The 6221-nt window shown below is 37.7% G+C and overlaps 1 pseudogene; it reads left to right on the top strand.

The window, feature by feature from the left end:
• Positions 1-2745: 2745 nt before the first annotated feature.
• LOC122216979 lies at positions 2746-3702 on the top strand (annotated as a pseudogene).
• The last annotated feature ends 2519 nt before the right edge of the window (positions 3703-6221 follow it).

Here is a 6221-nt window from a genome sequence, read left to right on the forward strand (position 1 = left end):
GGGTGGCTCAGTAGTTGGTTAAGCATCCGACTTCAGCTCAGGTCATGATCTCATGGTTCATGAGTTTGAGACCCTCATAAGGCTCTGTGCTGACAGCTTTGAGCCTAGAGCCTGCTTTGGATTCTGTGTGTCCCTCTCTCTATTCCCTTCCCCTGCTCACACGCTGTGTGTGTGTGTGTGTCTCTCTCAAAAATAAATAAGCCTTAAAAAATTTTTTAAATTAATATTTCCAGCACTACTTCTGTTATATTTCTATAATTTGGGTAACTTTGGTTGTAATAGCCATCTTCAGAATAATGATAGCTAGAATTTGCATAGAGTGCTGTGAGTCATAAAGCACTGCATATATTATTTTCATTTGGTTTGATACTGACAAAAATCATGCAAAGGACACAGAATTGTGAAGTCAGCTTTACTGATGAGAAGATGAAGTCTCTGAGAGTTTAAAGGACTTTTTCAGTGACACAGCTGGTACCTGAGTCAACTCTGGGTTTGCTGACTCCAAAGCCACTGTCCTTTTTCTCAGGACACTATCCCAAGAACTCCCCACAGAGTCCTCTACAAAGCTAAAGTTGTGCGGTAACACCTGTAAGAACAACAAAATTTGAACAACTCAGTCACCCATTTAAAAGATATCCTGTGTGCAGCTTATTTAAAGTTAGTGTTGATAGTATATTTACAGAAGCAACATTTTGTGGAAATTCTGAGTGATTTGTTTTGTTTCATTTTTTACATCTGTATCTGTGAATTAATGCCATAGATCTTCTGGACAAAAGACACATCCTACTTGCTAATTCTTATACCTCTAAACGTTTATTTGCAATTCTTTGTCCTTCTTTGGAAGAAGATATGTAGAGATGACCCTTGAACAGCACAGGTTTGAACTGTGTGAGTCCACTTATATGTGGACTTTTTTTAGAGTACCTTACTATAAATGTATTTTTTTCCTCCTTATCATTTTCTTAATAACGTTTTCTTTTCTTCAGCTTACTTTATTATAAGAATACAGTATATAATATATATGACACACAAAATATGTGTTAATTGTTTATGTTACCAGTAAGGCTAATAGTCAACAGTAGGCTATTATTAGTAGTTAAGTTTTTGGGGAGTCAAAAATTATATGCAGATTTTCCACTGCATGGCAGGGTCAGCGCCCCAACCCTCATGTTGCTCAAGGATCAAGTGTATTTCACCCATCTATAAAATTGACTTGCTTTTGGTTGTTAGTGACTTTCATTCTCTTTTACATATTTTGAACACAGAAATATAAAAAAAATCATATTGGGCACCTGGCTGGATCAGTTGGTAGAGCATCTGACTCTGGATCTTGGTGTTTCAGTTCAAGTTGCCCATTGGGTGTAGAGACTACTTTAAAAAGATGAAATCTTTTTTAAAAATTCATATAAACAAAAGCAAAGAAAATTACATATAGCATCTCCACAAAGAGATCACATTATCACACTAATATTTTTTATATATTCTTCTAATACTATACATATATGATGCTATATGATATATATACATGTAATACTTATTATTTTACTAATTTATTTTCCCTAAATCTTTTTCTGATGATACATAAATGTTGTCTTCTCATTTGAATATCTAGAAATCAATTAGGATTTAAAAATCATTTTAAATTTGTAGATAAGTTCTTACCAACACTGATACACACAATTAATATGATTGCCCACAGCAAATAAGTCAATAACGACCTAAAACTTCCACCTTAAAAATAAGAGGAAAACATCTATGTAGAAAATCCAAAATAATGGACCAAAATATTCCTGGAACTAATAAGCAATTATATCAAGGATGCAGGATACAAGTGTAATATACAAAAGTCAATTGCCTTCCTGTATACCAGCAATGAGCAAGTAGAACTTGAAATTAAAAACACAATACCATTTACATTAGCACCTAAGGAAATTAAATACTTAGGTGTAATTCTAAAAAAATAAGTATAAGATCTATATAAGAAAAACTATTAAACTCTGATGAATGAAATGTAAGAACTAAGTAAATGGAGAGATATGCCACATTTATGAATAAGAAGACACTATATTGTCAAGATGACAGTTCCTCCCAACTTGATCTAAAGATTCACTGTAATCCTAATAAAATTTCAGCAAGTTATTTTGTGGATAATGACAAACTGATTCTAAAGTTTGTATGGAGAGGCAAAGACCAAGAACAGCTGACACAATATTGCAGGAGAAGAAAATGTTGGAGGACTGACAGTACCAGATCTCAGGACTTACTATAAAACTATAGTAGCCAATCCAGTGTAGTATTGGTGAAAGAATAGACACATAGGTCAATGGTGCAGAATAAGTGGCCTAGAAATAGACCCACATAAATATAGTCAACTGATCTTTGGCAAAAGAGCAACGGGAGTATGATGGAAAAAAAAGATAGTCTTTTTAACAAATGGTGCTCAAACAACTGGACATACTACATGCAAAACAAAATCTGGACACAGAACTTAAACCTGTCACAAAAATTAACTCAAAATAAATCATAGACATAAATGTAAAATGCAAATCAATAAAACCCTTAGAAAACCTAAATGAACTTGGGTATGGTGATGACTTCATAGGTAAAACACCATAGGCATAAACCATGAAAAAAATTATTGATAAGCTGGGCTTCACTAAAATTAAAAATTTCTGCTCTGGAGGAGCTGTTCAGGGGCACCACCAGGAGCTGCCACATCCAAGACCGGGAGCCGCTGCCATCAAGGCCATGGTGTCAGCAATCAACACTGTAGACGCCTCTTACTAGGACATGATTCATGATGCCCAAATGGATCACTATGGCACCTGCCTGGCAACCTGTTCATCAGACAGGTCCATCAGAATCTTCAGTGTGCACAGTGGAGGGCAGATCCTCATTGGTGACCTCAGGGGTCATGAGGATCCTGTGTGGAAAGTGGCCTGGGACCACTCTCTGTATGTCAACATCCTGGCATGCTGCTCCTTTGACCAAAAAATCCTTATCAAGAAAGAAGAGAATGGCATCTGGGAGAAGACGGACGGACAAGCATACAGGATACGACTTCTCAGTAAATTCTGTGTGCTGGGCCCTTCCATGACTATGGCCTATATCAACTCAGATGGGGCCATATCCCTGCTGTCGTACACGGGAGATGACCAGTAGGAAGTGAAAAAGATCAACAACGCTCACATTATTGGCCGCAATGCAGTCAGTTGACCCCCTCCTTTTGAACCTGGAAGCCTCATAGTCCAGCTATCGGTGCAGAAGCCCAACTGCATTAAGAAGTTTGCATCAAGTGGCTGTGACAACCTCATCAAGCTGTGGAAGGAAGAGGAGACCAGCCAACAGAAGAAACAGAAGCTACAAGTGCACAGTGACTGGGTTCGAGATGTGGCCTGGGCCCTCTCCATTAGCCTGCCCACCAGCACCATCACCAGCAGCTCCCAGGATGGTCATATGTTCATTGGGACCCATGACGATGCCTCAGGCAATATGTGGTTGCTCAAACTGCTGCATAAATTCAATGATGTGTGGCATGTGAGCTGGTCCATCACGGCCAACATCCTGCCTTTCTCAGGCAGAAATAATAAGGAGGCCCTGTGGAAGGAGTCCATCAATGGGCAGTGGGTGTGCACCAGTGATGTCAACAAGGGCCAGGATTCTGTGCCTGCTTCCATCACAGCGGACGAGCAGAATGAGTAGTGACAAGACAGGTGAGGCCCACTGCTGTCTCCAGGACTTCTTCTTCTGGACCAACTGACCAAACAGCCCAGAGGAATAGCTCCAACAAGATTACTTTCCCAGAAGCAGCTACAAATGCAGCCAGATTGATTATGTGCTTTAACACAGTTTGAAATGGTTTGTAATTTACTGTCCTGCAGAAAGAGTTCATGTGATGAGGAAAAAGCTACAATGACCTTCAAATCTATTTTAAAATATGTTTTGCCATTTTTACGTACCTTTTAGGTTCAGACATTATTGGGGGGGAAGGGGTTGTTTCCAAAATAGTTAAATCAACTCATATTGCTCATAAAAAAAAATCTGCTCTGAAAAAGACAATGTCGAGAGAATGAGAAGACACGTCACAGACTGGGAGAAAAATATTTGCAAAAGATGCATCTGATAAAGGACGATATTCAAAATGTACAAAGAACCCTTAAAGTCAACAGTAAGAGTACAAACAACCCAACTAAAAAAATGGGCCAGAGACCTTACCAGACACTTCATCGAAGTATATATATTTTATAGATAAAATATATATATATTTTAGAATGGCAAAATCCAGAAAACTGACAACACCACATGCTGGCAAGGATGTAGAGCTGGTAGAAATGCAAAAAAGATACAACCATTTTGGGAGAGTTTGGCAGTTTCTTATAAAACATTAAACACATATATATTCTGACCCTCTGATCCAGTAATCACACTGCTTGGTAGTTATCCAAAGGTGTTGAAAACTTATATCCACACAAAAAACCTATACATGGACGTTTACAGCAGCTTTGTTTACACTTTCCAGTACTTAGAAGCAACCAATATGTCTTTCACTAGGTGAATGGATAAAAAACTGTGGTATATCCACACAACGGAATATTATTTGGCACTAAAAACGAATACACTATCAATCCATGAAAAAACATAGAAGAAACTTAAATGCATATTACAAAATGAAAGGAGCCCATCTGAAAAGTCTACATACTGTATGATTCCAACTACATGACATTCTGGAAAAAGCAAAAATATGGAGGCAGTAAAAAGATCAGTGGTTACCAGGGTTGGGTGAGGAGAGATGAATAAATAGGTGGAGCACAGAGGATTTCTAGGGTATAAAAATACTCTGTATGATACTATATAATGATAGCTACATGTCATTATACATTTTTCCAAACCCATGGACTGTCCAACACCAACAGTGAACCCTGATGTAAACCCTGGACTTCAGGTGATTATGATACATCAATATAGGTTCATCAATTGTAACAAAGGTACCACTCTGTTGGAAGATGTTGATAAAGGACAAGGCTATGCATTGTGGGGGCAGAGGAAATCTCTATACTTTCCTTTTAATTATTCTGTGAAGCTAAAAGTGCTTTAAAAAAAAATCTTAAGTTTATTTTAAATACTGAGAACAAACTGAGGACTGATGGGGGATGGGGGAGAGGGAAAGTGGGTGATGGGCATTGAGGAGGGCACCTGTTGGGATGAGCACTGGGTGTTGTATGGAAACCAATTTGACAATAAATTATATATAAATTTTTTTTTTAAATCTTAAGTCTAAATAAACAAATGGAAAGGAAAATATGCCTTTAATTTTTTTGTATACCTTATTTCTGTCAACCAGTAAACCAGCAAGCATACAAGAGACTATCCAAGGCTTGTGTTGGCCTATCTCAGTCTGCTCAGGCTGCCATAACAAAATGTCACAGACTACATGATTTAAACAACAGAAATTTATTTTTTTCACAGTTTTGGAGGCTGGAAAGTTCAAGATCAATTTCCAACAGGGTTTAGCTCCTGGGGAGAGCTCACTTCCTGACTTATAGATAATTGCCTTCCTTCTGTGTCCCCATATGGTAAAAACAGAAAGCAACCTCTATGGTATCTCTTCTTATAAGAATACTAATCCTATCACATCAAGGTCACACTCTTATGATCTCATTTAACCTTAATTACTTCCATTTCTAAATACAGTCACATAAAGTGTTATAGCTTCCACATATAAATTTGTTATGGACATTCAGTCCATAACATGGCCCAAGCCTAAAACGAAGAATGTATTTAAATAATACACTCTCAAAGAAAGATTTTGGAAGCAACTGAATATGACAGCTCTTGGTGTCCCAAATCCTCTCCGGGCAAGGCACACCACTATCTGGATAGTAGCCAAGGTGTCATATAAGTCTACACATTGCTACAGTCAGTAGGTCATTTTACCTAAGTCTCTGTTCCCCTATGTGAAACTAAGAATAATATTTACCTTGAAGGACTAGGGTAAGGATTAAGCAAAATTGTGAATATGACTGCCAACTATAGCATTTCCATATAAACTCAATAAACGTTAGTAGAAATAAAGGAATAACAAACTGTTTCAGCTCACCTCAAGGATTATTCAGCAGCTTAGATTAGCTAAGGTCCATCAAGGTATGCTCCCAGAGTGCTAACCCAGCACCAAGGAAAGATCTGGGTTTACTCCACAAGCTATAAACATATATATTAAATAC

Source organism: Panthera leo, chromosome B1, assembly GCF_018350215.1.
Source record: "Panthera leo isolate Ple1 chromosome B1, P.leo_Ple1_pat1.1, whole genome shotgun sequence".
Classification (NCBI taxonomy): domain Eukaryota; kingdom Metazoa; phylum Chordata; class Mammalia; order Carnivora; family Felidae; genus Panthera; species Panthera leo.